Below are 15,825 nucleotides of genomic sequence, written 5' to 3'. Positions count from 1 at the left end.
TGTAACTCAGTCAGTCAGAAAAGCCAGTCAAGAATTAATATTTCTTTAGAGCGAGTCTGTATGATGATGCACAATGCTCACTGCTAGCCTAAAGAAACCCAGTGTAGTGGGAGCCTGAGTCAACGATTTATCATCCGACCCAACTTCCACCATAATCTACAGCAGTGTTGCCAGGGAATACTGCACGCATGCTTTTCACATAGCCCGAAGTTCATCCATGTAATGGATACAGTTCAATGGTTTTCATATATTCAGAGTTGTGCAATTATCACCAAAATCTAAATTTAGGCCATTTCCCCAAACCCATTAGCAGTCATTTATTATTCCTCCCTACCCCTAGTCCCTGGCAACCCTTAATCTAATATCTTTTGATATAGGTTTGCCTATTCTGTATGGTTGATATAAATAAAAGTACACAACACATGGTCTATAGTGACTGACTTCATTCACACAGCCCAATGTTGTAGCATCTAATAGTACTTCATTCCTTTCTATGGCTAAATACTATTGTATTATCTGGATATTACACAGTTGGTATGTCCATTCACCAGCTGATGGACATTTGCATTGTTTCCACTTTGGGGCTATTGAGAATAATATGACTGTGAACATTCATGTACAAGTTCTTGTGTGGACATATATTTTAATTTCTCTTTGCTATACATTTAGAAGTGGAATTGGCACCATATGGGGACTCTATGTTTAACATTTTAGGGATCTGCCATACTGTTTTCCGAAGTACCTAAATCATTTTATTTTCCCACCAGCAATGAATGAGGGATCTAATGTCTACACATTCTTGCCAACACTTGTTATTGTCTGTCTTTATTACAGCCATCCTCATTTGTGTGAGGAGGTATCACACTGTGCTGTGGTCTAATTAATATTTCCCTAATGATGATGTTAAGCATATTTTTCATGTGTATGTTGGTGATTTGTACATCTCCTTTGGAGAAATGTCTTCAAACCCTTTGTCTGTTTAATCCATTTTTTGTCTTTTTTTTTTAAACTAATAGATTTAATGCTTAATGCAGATTTAAGTTTACACAAACACTGAACAGAAAGTACAGGGAGCTCCCATAAGTTTGTTTTCCCACCTACTCACAGCTTCCTCTATTATTCACATCTTGCATTGGTGTGGTGCATTTGTTACAACTGATGCATTACTATTAACTAAAGCTCATTGTTTGCATTATGTTCACTCTGTGTTGTACAAACATATGGTTTTGCCAAATGCATAATGTCATGTATATACTGATACAGTACCATACAGAATAGTTTCACTGCCTTAAAAATCCCCTGTGCTCCAATGTATGCATCCTTTTCCCATCTCTCAAACCCCTGGCAACCACTTCTTTTTATTGTCTCTATTTATTTATTTGCCTTTCCCAGAATGTTACATAGTTGGAATTACATGGTGTGTAGCCTCTTTAGACTTGCCTCTTTCACTTAGCAATATTCATTTAAGCTTTATCCATGTCCTTTTGTAGCTTGTCAGCTCATCTCTGTTTATTGATGAAAGATATTCCATTGTATAGATGCACATATGTTTAATTCACCTACTGAAGGGTATCTTGGTTGCTTCCAAGTTTTGGCAATTATGAATACAGCTGCTATAAAGATTCATGGGCAGATATTCATGAATACCTAATTTTTTAATTCATTTGGTTAAATACTTAGGAGTTTGATTGCTAGATTGTATGGTAAGACTATGCTTAGCTTTGTAATAAACTGCCAAACTGTCTTCCAAAGAGGTTGTGCCACACTGCATTCCTATCAGCAATAAATGACAATTCCTGTGCTCCAAATCCATGACAGCACTTGGTGTTATAAGTGCTTTAGATTTTAGCCATTCTAAGAGGTGTGTAAGGGTATTTCACTGCTGTTTTAATTTGCAATTTCCTAATAACATATATTATTGGGCATCTTTTCATATGTTCATTTGCCATACGTCTGTATATGGTTTTTGATGCAGTATCTGCTCAAATCCTTTGCCAAATTTTTGATTGGGTTGTTAATTTTCTTATTGCTAAGTTTTAAGGGTTATTTTGGATATAAGTCCTTTATTAGATTTGTTTTTTGCAATATTTTTTCAGTCTATGTCCTATCTTTTCATCCTTGTTGTTTGAAGAGCAAATATTTTTAATTTTAGTGATGTCCAACTTACCAATTTTTTCTTTCATGAATAATGATTTTGGTGTTGTGTCTAAAAACTCATTGCCAAACCCCAAACATCTATATTTTCTTCTATATTATCTTCTAGTTTTATAGTTTATACCTAGTTCCATTATTCATTGAATACATTTTGTAAATGGTATAATGTTAGTTCTAGACTCCTTTTTTGATTATGTGAGTGCCCAGTTTTTTCAGGACCATTTTTTTCCATTGGATTGCCTTTGCTCCTTTGTCAAATGTAAGTTGACTATATGTGTGTGGCTCTATTTCTTATTTATTTATTTTTTATTATTGTATTATAAGAGTTATTTATACATCCTAGACACAGGTCTTTTAACAAACATAATTTTCAAATATTTTCTTCTAATCTGTATGCTGCATTTTCACTTTATTGTTGGTATTTTTTAAGTGACAAAAGTTTGCATTTTTGATGAAGTTCAATTTAGCCTTTTTTTAACCTTTTTTAAAATCTCTTTTGTTTTTGGCATTGTATCTGAAAAAAAAAGTAATTGCTTTATTTAAGCTCAAAAAGATTTATTTCTGTTTATTTCTAAGAGCTTTATAGCTTTAGCTTGTAAAATCAAAATCCACAATCCATTTTGAGGCAATTTTTGTGTATGGTGTGTTGTAGGAGTCCAACTTATGTTGGAGAGCTTTTGCTATTTTATTTCAAGGCATACTATAATGATACAGAATTAAACTGTGTCTCTTACTGGTATAAACCTAGACATAAAAGTCAATGTAACAATAGACCCTAGAAATAGACACACATGTAAGTGGTCAATTGATTTGAGAAAGGTGCCAAAGAAATTCAATTTGAGAAGACTATGTTTTTCACATATTTTCTAGAACAACTGTGTATGTCTATAGAAAAAGAAATAAACTTCGCCCCTTACCTCATAAAATATAAAAAATAAAGTCGGAATAGATCACAGACCTAAATAAAAACCTAAAACTATGAAATTCTAGAGGGAAACATAGTTTTAGAAAGAAATTATAGTCACTGTGAACTGGGTGGAAGCAAAGATTTCTCAGAACAACAACAACAAAAAAAGCACACACTGAAAAAAAAAAAGGCAATAAACTGGACTTCATTTAAAAATCCTCTTCAAAAGGCAACACTGAACAGTGAAAGTGGAATCCAAACAATGACAGAATATACTTATAGTACCTAATAACATATAGGGCTTATTATCAAAATGTATGAAGACCACTTATAACATAAAAATTAGAAGTAAAAAACGGGCAATAAAATGCTCAAGATATTTAGTCATCAGGAAAATGTAAAATAAAACACCATAATATATGTGATTGCACATCCACTTGAAAAGCTAACATGAAAAAGAGTGACAATACCAAGTCTCTAAGAAGATAATGAAGCACATAGAAATCTCATGCATTTCTGATGGAAATGCAAACTGGTATGGTTACTCTAAAAACTAATTTTCCAATATCTTGTTACATTGAAACACACTATTATGCTATCATACTTCCAAGTATTTTACCAATAAAAATAAAAATATACAACTGCACAATAACTTGTACATGTTCCTATAAATTTGTTCATAAGAGCCACAATATCCATCAACAGGTGAATAGATGAACCAATTGTGGTTTATATATTCAATGGAATACAACTCAGCATTAAAAAAGAATACACTACTGATACATGTAACAAAACAGATGAATCTCAAAAACTATTGCGCAGAGTGAACGAGGGGATGAACAATAAAGTACGTAAGATGTTTTTCTATTTATATGAAGTTCTACAAGAGGAAAAGAAAATCTGCAATCATAGAAATAAGATCAGCAGTCGCTTGACTGAGGAATGAGGTAGTGTTTACAAGGTTGTATGTTATTTGTTAAAATTCAGCTCCATCCACACACTACTTGATTGTGTTTTACTGTTAAGTAAATTATACCTAAATTAAGTATTTAGATTGTAATACATGCCAAAACAAAATAGAGTCAAACAGAAGAAAGGTAAAAACTTAACAAAAAGTAGGTCTTTCTCCAGCCTACTGGCAAACACTTGAAACATTTTAGGGTATATTTTCCCAGAAATATTATCTGCATATATATAAACTCATCAATGCATAACTGAGTTTATTTTTTACTATCAAAGGAATATTTTTATGCGTGAAAAGGTGCACTTATAGATGTTTGTTTTCACACAAAATTTAATAAAATTATAAACTTAAAAAATCTCATTTCTTCCACTGTATAGAAATAGAGGCCAATGATAACATTGCATTAAATTTGGTTTCCTCACTATCTCCATTCCTTAGTCAATTCCAGTGCTTTGAAGATAATAGCAGGTCAACACACAATTGTTAAATTAATATAGCATATCTGGGTCTCTTCAATCTCACTACCAATAGGATTGGGGAATATATTTTTGAAAAGGAGCATGTGAAATGTAATAATCAGAGCTTGAGAGGGAGTTGTGTTTTAAATTTGTGTAGCAATTCAGAATTTTAAAAAACATTTAGCTCTACCAAACTTTTTATAATCTAGCCACTTGATTTATAAGGATTATTTTTCCTTAAAAATGAGTAAGCAAAGTAAAGTCTCATAATTTTCACTAGAGATTTATGTTATGCTGAAAAGTTGATCTATTCTTGGAAGATTAAACATAAACTAAACAATTTTGATAAATGCTTATAATGAACAGATTTCATCTTGCTCTCCCTTGAAATGATTTTTCAGCACTAAAGTTCCTTGTTATAGCCATATACATATTTAAATTGAAGGAAAGATTTAATGATGAATACACATTGAAGAATAAAATTAGTTGTCTATTCAATGGCAAAAGCTTTGAAATGAATGAGAGAGCACATCACTCACATTTGATGAATGTGAGGAGTCTGAGCCATTTTAGCAAATGATTTGTTAGATTGTGAAAGTACACTCTTTTGTTACGTGTCTCTAGAGTTTCCTTCTTATTTTCCTTGTGTATTCATGTTTTTTAACAACAAATCACGCACATCCCTCAGGACTGATGTAAATTCATAACTTAAAATAACATTTATCTAGAACTGGCAAAGTAAATAAAATCTGATATCTGAGAACACTAATAAAATCTCAGCTTTTTTTTTCTGTGATTTTTATTAGGCAAAACTGATAAAACCACATTTAATTCCTTAAAAAAAAAACTAGTGAGTTTTATAGAGGGGTAATTCAAGATGTGGATTCAAGAAATAACTTTATAGGGTCACAGAATGGATTATTCATAGAGCCAGAAATAGGTTAAGTATTTCTAGTCTATCAAAATTATATAAATAACATACCAACAATTTGCTTTCAATATTGTATTGTCTCTTTTAGTATTAATTTACAGTTGGAATTTTGAAAGCATCAAGGCATTAAGTAAAATTGAGTTACAAAAAAAGGAAGTTCACTTTATATGAGAAGTGTCTAAATTAGGCAGTCACTGTCGGACATCTTCAGTCATTATTTTGGAGCATATTATTGGCTGTATTTGGAAACAACTTGAACTTACTGTGTTTAGGACAGAAGTAACTGTTAAAAGAACAAAGAATGGAAACTATCAGGAGACATTCAGAAATCATGAAGAAAAAGAAGGCTGTAGAGCACAGTATATGAAGAATTAATCACTGAGTAGACAACTAGAATAGAGTTCAGCCCTCCAACAGAACAAGACACAGCCCATAAATCTCAAAATGAAACTCAGTGGGTGCAGCTTACAATGTTCTGCATTCCATATCCACCCAGATGTTTATTTTTTGCATCAAAGGACTGAGATATAAAATGGAAATTTGTATTTTTATCTAAAATATGTTCATCATACAATTTTCAGAATGACTGAACTATTTTACAGGATGAAATTAAATTAAGGCTGCATTTTATATTCAGTTTTCAGTAAAGTTTCCTTTTAATCTAATCTGCAATAGATTCTATACTCACTTTCTAATTAATGATAAAGTCCAAGCTCCCACATTACTATATAATAGATCTGTTACACTACTGTATTGCATATCTGTTACACTACAGTAATAGACAGCTCATATGGGGGAATCACTTTAATTCTTACAGTTTCTATTAGCATACTCAACCACAATTATTGTATTCTTGTATTTTAAATATTTTAATGTTTTATCACATGCAAGCACTCCTTTCTGAATATAGCAAAAATTATTCAATTAAAAATTCTAAAAAAACTGAGCATGACAATTAATGATAAATTTATCATCTGAAAGGATCCATTTTAAGATTAGGGTCAACCAATAAAAAATAGTGATGACTGAACAAATATCCACTCAAAATGATTCCTGCTCATGCTTCATGTTACAATTCAGAGAAAAACACATTAATTTTATGAATGTAGGCTTTTGCCCTAAATAGCACAATGACAACTAAACCTGTTCTTTTCAACAATGACTATTTTATCATCAAAATTATTGGAAACAGACTTTTGACTTTCTTAGAAATGAGTCCACACACCAGAAAACATAAATTAATGATCCTCAAGCAGTAAGCCCTGAGGATGCTGTACTGCTCTGTTGGCCCTTCACAGGCATGACATCTAATGGTCTCCTGCTATCTATTGTTTGCACCTTGAAAAAATAAGATTATTTATGCCAGCCTTGCAAATAAGCACACAACAATTTATCAGGACAAAATTGTTGTGTCAGCCTGTCTTATGCTATAGTTTTGCCAGTTAATGAACAATAACTTACTTTACCTCAGTAGCCTAACATAAATCACTGCCTGTTCTCAACAAATGTCAGTAGCAGTACCATCCAAGTTGATAGCAGTAGTGTCTAAGCAAGATAGAATAATATTAGCATTGATTTGCTGTGTTTTAATGTTATAGGCATTATACCTAAAGTTCTGTGTCATTTTGGTCTATATAATATAAAGGAACCCTTATCTGCAGTTAAAGCTAGCATACCGATGCTGCACATTTTTTGCCTCGTCCTCAAAACTCCACACAAAAAAATGGTAATACAAAATAACGGGTTTAGATCAATAAGAGATCAGTAAAGAGAAGAGATACTAGCATTCTGGAAATTACACAGAGAATGGAAAATTTATAATAGCTTAGCAAACCGCAGAAAGATAAACTGAAACAGCTCTGGACAATTGGGGCAAGGGTAGGGATACAACATAAAACAGGCTTATTCTGGAAATTTGTATCCAGAAAGGTTCTGATGCCCACTTGTGAAGACAGGGTACAGAGGTCATAGTTTGAAGGGTGTTAGACTCCTTTATTCCTTCCTTCACCATGACTGATTACTTTCTAGAGATGTGGAACCACACATACAGCTTTCGATTTGAGCTGTGATCAGGGCTGACATTGGAGGTGAATTGAAAGACAAAGAAGAGTGGAGTTACACACTTATCTTCATGATAAACATGAAAACTCTCACACTCCACATTTCTCATTAAATCCTTTTTTTCGTAACAGTGACTTTCATTTGGGTATTTTCTTACTTGCAGCTGATACCAAGCAGGACCCTGTGGGGTCCCCCTAGGTATGAATGTTTCCATGTCCCGTTTCTTGTTTGTAGGGAGTAGGCTTCTTCCAGCCTCCTAGTCCTCCCCTGAGTTCCAAAGGGAAGATTCAATGGTTGCTAATTTGGGAAGGGAAGGAATGCAGGAACAAGGGAGGAACAGTTAAGAAACAATAGTGCAGCTCTGAGGCAGGGTGCTGGTTCCTCCTCAAGGAATATACATAACAATATAGTTAAGTTCTTCTGCAGGAAATAAAGGCTCCCCAACCCCTGCCTCTTATTTATGGCTGAGCAGTATGTTCAGAGCCTTTTTTGGGGGGGGATGCTGGGCCCACCAGATTGCCAACATTCTGACTAAAAGCAATTTTCCTTTTTGTACTATGGCTGTTGCCCCTAGGATCATAGCCCTGCCTCTTCCTCGAATAGAAAACAATTACTCTTATCTAAGTTCAAGTTAGTGCTTGAAAATCTGCTTCAACATAAATAAAGTACTTTGTCCCATTAGGGAGTGAGAAATTTGATAAAGGTACCAAGGCATAATTTAAGTCATACTGCTATTCCACTAAAGTGTATTATTAGACCTAGGAGTGAGAAGGAGCAACAGTGTTTCTCCATGACCTTCTGCTCAAAGCTGCCTGCTACTGATAAAGTAGGAATGTCTGGATCTGGATATGTTAATGACCCTGGGTTGATTAAGACAAACAATAGAACATTTCTTCCTTTGGCCATTTCTCACTTTTATTGTTGGTATCTATCCTAATCAAGTTACATAATTAAATGCTAATACTAGTGATCTGTGTAAACAATAACCACCCTTTCTGTCCATTTATTTGTGTAACAATTATAAATAAGCATTTCATTAAACATTACATACTCCTTTACTTTACTAGACTTAGGTGATTATGACACTCATTCTTTTTGTGTATGTTCATACCATGTAATTTGCTCCTGTGCTTAAAAAATAAAAGAATGTTTGTTTCATGATATAATGCTTGTGTTAATAGCAGGAATTTTCAAACTGCATCCAGTCCTAGAGTTCTGCAGAGAAAGCCAAAGGGCTTTCTTAGGGGCTGGTGTGGGTATGTGTTTATGTCTACGTTTAAATTATGTCTATGTATAATTGTAAGCAGACAGGGTAGGGGGTCCCCAGAGAAAGAACCAGGAATGTTTTTCTTGATGTAAGAGAAGCCATTTTTGGCCTGAAACATTCTGTGATCTAAGCCTGGCCACTGTGAACGAAAATACTGCAACTGTATCAGTAAACAATGCTGAAATCAAGTCATCAGAGGCCGCTGCCACCCCCCAGTGAGGACAGGCCTGCAGCCCTGCCTCTGTAGCCACTCACAATGGTGCACCCTGAGGGGACTCAGAGTAAGAAAGGACAGGATACTGGCCCTAGATAGCTAGGTGCTTGTCAAAGGAATGAATTCAATGAGCCCAAATGTTTGCTTCCTCCCATACATAGAAAAGCACTAAATTCTTTAACTTGAGATACCTGGTTTTCTTTAGATAACAAGCAATCTTTTATTGTTCCAACTATCTGATCTTTGTTGTAAAGCTCCTATATATCCTAGCTCCTCCCCTTCCTCTTCCGGAGCAGTCCCGCAGAGCCATCTGAGGGGCTGTCATCACGGCCCGAGTCCTCCCTACAAATAAAACATAACTCAACTTTTAGGCTGCACATTTATTTCAGTCGACACCACAATGCTTGCCTTTGTACAGGTTTCAGTAATTAATGATCCTAAGAGAACAATGTGACTATTATCAGGCAAGAGAAGTAACAAAAGCAAAGAAAAAATCAGTTGTAAAGACTCTCAGTTCTGTTTCTACAGTAAAGATTAGCCTGAAAGCTCAACCACCAGAGCTACTGGAACCTAAAGGATGATGTTGCTGACCTTTTCTGACCCTTGTAACTTCAATCAACTAAAGACTGGATTCTGTAGACTGCCCAAGCCCCTTTATGAATATGCATGTACCCTTACCTTAAAACTTCCCCAATGTTGCTGTTATGGGAGACACTGCTTTGGGAAAGATTTTAGGTGTCCCTGGTGTTCTCTTTACTTGCTGCAAGTAATAAATCCTTCCTTCTCTCGATCTTTGATCTTTGGCGTGGTTGTGTCTTTTGGTTTGATATCCACCAAGAAGCGAACCCAGTTTCCAGGTATCATGATTGTACATGCATGTATGAATGAATGTGTGTGTACATGTGTGTGAATGAGTGTGCCTGTGAATGTGTATGCATGTGTATGTGAATGTAGGGGATTATTCAAAGGACTCCAGCTCTTACTTTACCCACAGGAACTATAATTACATTTATTTTGATTTTTAAGCTTCTTATAAGTATGTATTTAGGAAAACAATATTAAAGAGAGATTAAAATGTAAAAGAAGCTCAGCAAACAGCTAAAAATCATTTAAACCTACTTGTCTAAAATAATTAGGGACATATGTACATTAAATCCACATATAATCTCTCAATTTAATTTTACCAAATATATTCACCCTTTCTACCCTACTAAATATTTTTTTCCTAAGTGAGATAGCTTTCCACAAATAGCCATGTTTTCATTCAGATTTCTTTCTCTTTTATTTTTTCTTTTCCCTAGATCACCTTCTGGAAGAATTATAAGCAGCAGAAAAATTGGCAAAATACAAGGATCAGAAAGAAAAAAGAAATGGAACAGGGCTAGATAATCCATAAACTGCACAATAAGCTTTAGAATAATTGAATTGATTCTAGTTCAAAAATGGTTTGGCCTAAAATATTCTTCCCTGTCTGCAGTCTGTGTATTTGCATATGCTTTCACAGAAATCAAGGCCAAATCACTTGGCAGAAATATCTTTACTATATTTGTCATTTTTTCTAGTGACTCTGAGGCTTTTGCTAAATTCATAGAATTTTAAAATAATTTATGTACTTCCTGGAGATTTCTGGAGAGTAGGAAACACTAGTGGAAATACAGCTATGCATATAGAAATATCAATGACTACAGGAAATACACAGTTTGAATTCAAGTTTTTAGACAAGAGGCAACATGGAAAAACTAAACTGCCTTAACATTTCCTATTTTCAGAAATTAAATTTTAAAATGATAATGTGACACTCTGACAAGTAATATGTACATCACATTGTGTTTTCAATTTTAGACCGTCTGCACTCCATTTTATAAGGTGTCAAACTTGGCATTATTCGTACCTCCCAACCCCACAACGACCCTTCTTCCCTTCAAAGTGCAGGGTCCTGCTTTCTCTATTAGAAAACCTTACTCAGTCTGTTTTATTATGACTCATGCCTGTGCAACACATTGTCTGGCATTTATAAGATGCAAATTCTAGGTATTTATTTAGTTGGAATTTGGATGTACCATACACTCAAAACTTGTACAGACTGGTAAAAACTTGTACAGATGCCTTCTCTAATGGCACTGGTGTTCCTCAAGGCTCAGCCACAGGCCATCTTCTATTCTCCTGTTATGTCTTTTTATCAATGATTGAATCCATTTTCTATAGCTTTAAAAAAATTCTGTAACTCAACAAACTCCTTAATTATTATCACCAGGCAAACAGCTCTTCTAAATCCCAGGTTTATATATAGACTTGCTTTTTTGACATCTTCACTTGAATGTCACATTTTTTTTATGTTCCCAAACTGAACTCTTATTTTCCAATAACTGATTTTTTTCTTCAGTATTATCTATAATGGAGTATGACATGGCTTAAAGAAAAACTTTTTTTTTTCCTTTCCCTCACAGTTACGGAGGTTCAAAGTCCAAGATCAAGGCACCAGTGCATTTGTGTCTGGTGAGAGCTCTCTTCCTGGTTTGCAAAGGGCCATCTTCTCTTCACATCCTTACATGGCAGAAAGGAGAGAAGAAGCAAGCTGGCTCTCTGTCTCTTCTTATAAGGGCAGTAATCTCATCGTGGGGCTCCACTCTCCTGACCTAATTACCTCCCAAAGGCCCCACTTCCAAATACCATCCAATGGTGGTTATGATTTCAATTCATTATATTTGAGGAGGGGGGGGACACAAACATGTAATCCATAATATAAACTCAGATTCTGTCAATTTAAAATTTCTCCTGATGTCTTCTTATGCCATCCTCCTATAAGTCACCATCTTGTCTCACTTAGAATAATTACAAATATAAATCTGAACTCAGAAATGCCTTGATAAAATTTCTTGATGCTTCCAATTGCTCCTAAGATGAAATTCAAAATTATTACTAAAATATACAGGCCTACATAATCAACCCTAACTTCTATTTTCAGTCACTGTCCTTCTACCTGCTGTATCTCTGCCACACACACCTGCATTTTTCTCTGTCTCTCCAACACATGTTTCTTCCTTTCCACTCTCAGAAACTTCATTTGTGCTGTTCTGTCTTCCCAATTCCATGCTTCCTTCTCCACATCTAACCACATCTTATTTTGCCTGGCTTGTGTAGGACAGGAGAGAGAAAGCTAAATAGAATTTATACCTATTAATGGGCATGTCTCTTCTCAGGCTATTAATGTAGGGGATTGATTTGAACTAATTAGGGGGTAAGTTGGATTTGGATTTTGTTGTTGCTATGTTAATTTTGGTATTTCTTAGAAACTTTAAAAAATATGTACACTATTCTATAAGATATGAAGTAAATATTAATTTTATAAATGAGGAAATGCACGATCAAAAGGATACGAAGCATTCAAGTTAACACAAATTATAAAGCATCTTAAAAAGCCAGGTGTACTTCAAAGCTGTTGCTCTTAATGGCTGCCTACAGCCTTCAGAGTTTTAGAGCTCATGAGCACCTAAGATAGGATAGAAGTTCCTGCTAGGTAAGAAATTACAGGAGAGCTTCTAGCTGATCTGAACGAGTGTAAGTCACATGGCTCAAACTTGTTACCTATGAGCACAGTAGGAAAATGTGCATTTAATGAATGAACTTTGGTCATCTTTAAATGATCATATAGAAGAGGAAGGTCCTTAAAGTCTAGAAAATGTAAAATATCCAGTTTTCTCCAAGGGAGATAGATGAATATAACAAATCATAGACTGATGACACTGACATTAATAATAATACTAGTCTAAGTTTTGAATTATTCATTTGTTGTCCAAGAGAAAGGCTGGGTCAATGAACAACACAACATGTCATGTTCAGTTTGTAATCTTTCATTTTCGGTCATTTCAGGATGGACCTCCACCTCAAATTTGGTTTTGATGTTGAGACCAATGCTCACACACGCACACATCTGAAAAGGTTATGAAAAGGTTTGTTACTCACGTGGAGGCTTTCTGGGGAGAATGGGGCAGCTCTTAAACAGATCCAAAAATAGCTGGAGAGAGAAAGAAAATGTTATTGGCTAGGGGTCTCTTACAGTGGTTGGGGGTGGGGCTGGAGTAAGGGATATCACATGTGGCTTGAATTTGAACTTCTCACTGGTGCTAAGGGAAAGATCACCCAGGCTTTCTCACATGCCTGTCTAGATGTGGGGCAGAGAAGAAGAGGAAGGAGCGACGCTTAAAAGCTGTCATCAGTGGAACATAAAAAATGGAGCCACATCCTTTATTTAAATGATGAAACTACTAATAGATAGGTAATATCCTATCAACCCAGGATATATGTTAATATCCTAACTTTCAATGTCCTGGGACCTGCAGGTAATGTGAGTTCAAGCCTATACTCACAACGCACCAATATTTGGTTACAGATTGTCAAAGAAGATGTTTTAATTTTTCTACCCAGGTCCCAGTAAATTTTCTTTATCATCTTTTGGTCCTGGGCCTTTTAGAAAAATGTATGTTTATTATTTAGAAAAATTTTCTGGGTTTGAATTAGTTCGTAGGACATCTATTTTATAATAATATTAGAAATGAGCATTGATTCTGTCCATTTCATTTCCTATTTAGACAGGTAAAGCTAATTTTTAACATAGCACTTAATATTTATTTTGCATATAAGAAGAAAAATGTTGGAGACATTGCAATAGAAACAGCGTTTGGATATCTCAAATCAAAGTACTAATAAATTGTGCATCTCCATCTGGATATTTATGAAATATTTACTTTCCTTTATAGTTTACACAATTTGCAAGGTAATTTTTGATTTATGAGGATTGATAAGATGCAATGTACAAAAGAAGGGTAAATGCAAATATTTTGTAAGTCACATTATTTTTTAAGATGCTTACAAATTTAGGGTATATGTACATAGATGAGGAAAATTAGTAATATTTTATTATCTTTTTATCTATTAATTTATTCAGGAAGTATATTGGGGTCACCCACATGTATGAGGAAGTGTTTTAAGTCCTGGGTGTATGGTGGTGAGAAATAAAGTTATACAACCTAGAGATCTCATAGAATGAATAAAATTTTTATGTATGGTTGGATTTTGTTTATAAAAATCAGTATTTTGTATGCTTATTTACATTCTTAGAAAACTTCTTAAATGATACTTTTTTAGAAACCAAATATAATTAAAATGAGAAATATTAATTAGTTTCTATTTAGATGATAAGGAAAATGTTTTAAAATAGTTACTAAGACTTTTCCATCATCAATGTTGAATAAGCATTTTAATTACTGAGGAAATTTTAATCATATAGTTATTAAAAATATCTTTCTGAAAAATTTTCTTAACTAGTAATTCATAAAACACATCATAGAATGCATTATTCTTTGCATTTTTTCAATAGAAGTTTCATTTAAAATTTGCTGTCCTACACTAATTAATACATCAATATTCAATCATGTCAAGGATAATTTGGTACCATTGATAAGATCAGTCCTGTTTACTGATATAAAACCAATTTGGAATACATACAGCAGGAATCTGAAAACCGTCAACTAAATGAAACCCCTCAAATGCTTGACATATATTTTCTTACTTTTCACCAGAAAAGGTTGATGTGTAAAGTTTTAACTACATTGTATCTTCAGAAGTGCTCATGCTTTGGGGATCCACAGACAACAAAAAATAGTTGATTTAATTATGAATTAAATCCTACCACTTTTTAACTAAAGAGTTCAACTCCAAGCAGTTAAAAGTGGCTTAATTAAGTAATTTTATTCTATTGCAGCCACCCCATAAATAATTTCATGGTTTCCAAGGGCATAAATTAAAAAGATGATTATGGGAAATAGCTTTTCAGCATTTTTAAGATGCAGTAAATTATTGGAAAACTTGTAGAGGCAGTATCATAACTGTTTCACTGAAGCAATACAATCATACTAATTTGAACACTTTCAGAAATGCAAGTTAATTTTAAATTTTGCTTTAAACGGCAACTTTATGCCTACTGACATTCATCTTTTGCTATTTCAGAGTGGAGCTGGAGCTTTTCTGGACGTATCACTATTGAGGCTTAATTAAAGAATATCTAAAGTTTTATACCTTCCCTAGATACCTGATATATTTGCTTTTCTTTGAGTAACTAAGTCAGATTTTGGTTTCTTTTACTTTTTATGTATCCTTTTGTTCTCTTTTGAAACGTTATTGTCCATGTTTTACATTTCATGAGAGCCACAGGACTATTATATCTAATTCTCCTTAAGAGAATAATATACTGCTGTTTAATTCACAATATAGAGAATGAGGCTGTGTAAGGTGAACAGAACAATCAAAATTATCTTAAATCTTTTGTATATCATATATTCAAATTTAATTACAGGCAATTTAGTTATCCAAAGCAGAATCATGTTGTGACTCGTATGTAACAATAAAACATATCTTAGTGCTTTACAGAATATATATTGAAAAATCTGAGTAATTTCAGTAAAGTAGATAAAACACACACACAAATAGAATTTACCTCGTGAGGTGAATGTCAGCTAAAGTTTCTAAACTTGAGCGATTACTGCCAATATCCTCAGAGTAATACCAATCAGAGTCTTTCATTGTAATACAAAGTATGCAGCCCCCTCCTAAAATCCTAGTCATGTGTATTTCTCTTAATTTTAAGTCCACCATTTTTTTATACATCTGTATTTCTTAGCATGCTGACTTAAGGAAGCAGAGAAAACACATTTTCAATATGCAGCTTCCAAAAGAGATTGATTGGTACCAAGCTGTTAAAGCTACCAACTCTATTCTAAAAAGCTTTCTGTGTCTTCTTCTATCTTTAAGGTTACAAAATTAATCTTTATGTAAGATTTTTAGAGGAAATAAGCCACATAAAGGCATAGGGA

General features: G+C 33.9%; 1 long non-coding RNA gene across 5 annotated transcripts in view; it reads right to left on the bottom strand.

The window, feature by feature from the left end:
• The window catches only part of LOC106730238, a 579,289-nt gene that overhangs the window by 190,754 nt on the left and 372,710 nt on the right, over positions 1–15,825 (bottom strand). For all 5 annotated transcript variants that reach the window (XR_004320690.1, XR_004320693.1, XR_001366677.2 and 2 more), the window contains one exon: positions 12,920–12,971. This is a non-coding gene — a long non-coding RNA (uncharacterized LOC106730238). The remainder of the gene's footprint in view (positions 1–12,919; positions 12,972–15,825) is intronic.

The sequence above is a fragment of the Camelus ferus genome, chromosome 6, assembly GCF_009834535.1.
Source record: "Camelus ferus isolate YT-003-E chromosome 6, BCGSAC_Cfer_1.0, whole genome shotgun sequence".
Taxonomy (NCBI): Eukaryota; Metazoa; Chordata; class Mammalia; order Artiodactyla; family Camelidae; genus Camelus; species Camelus ferus.
This window is presented reverse-complemented; position numbering and strand designations above follow the sequence as displayed.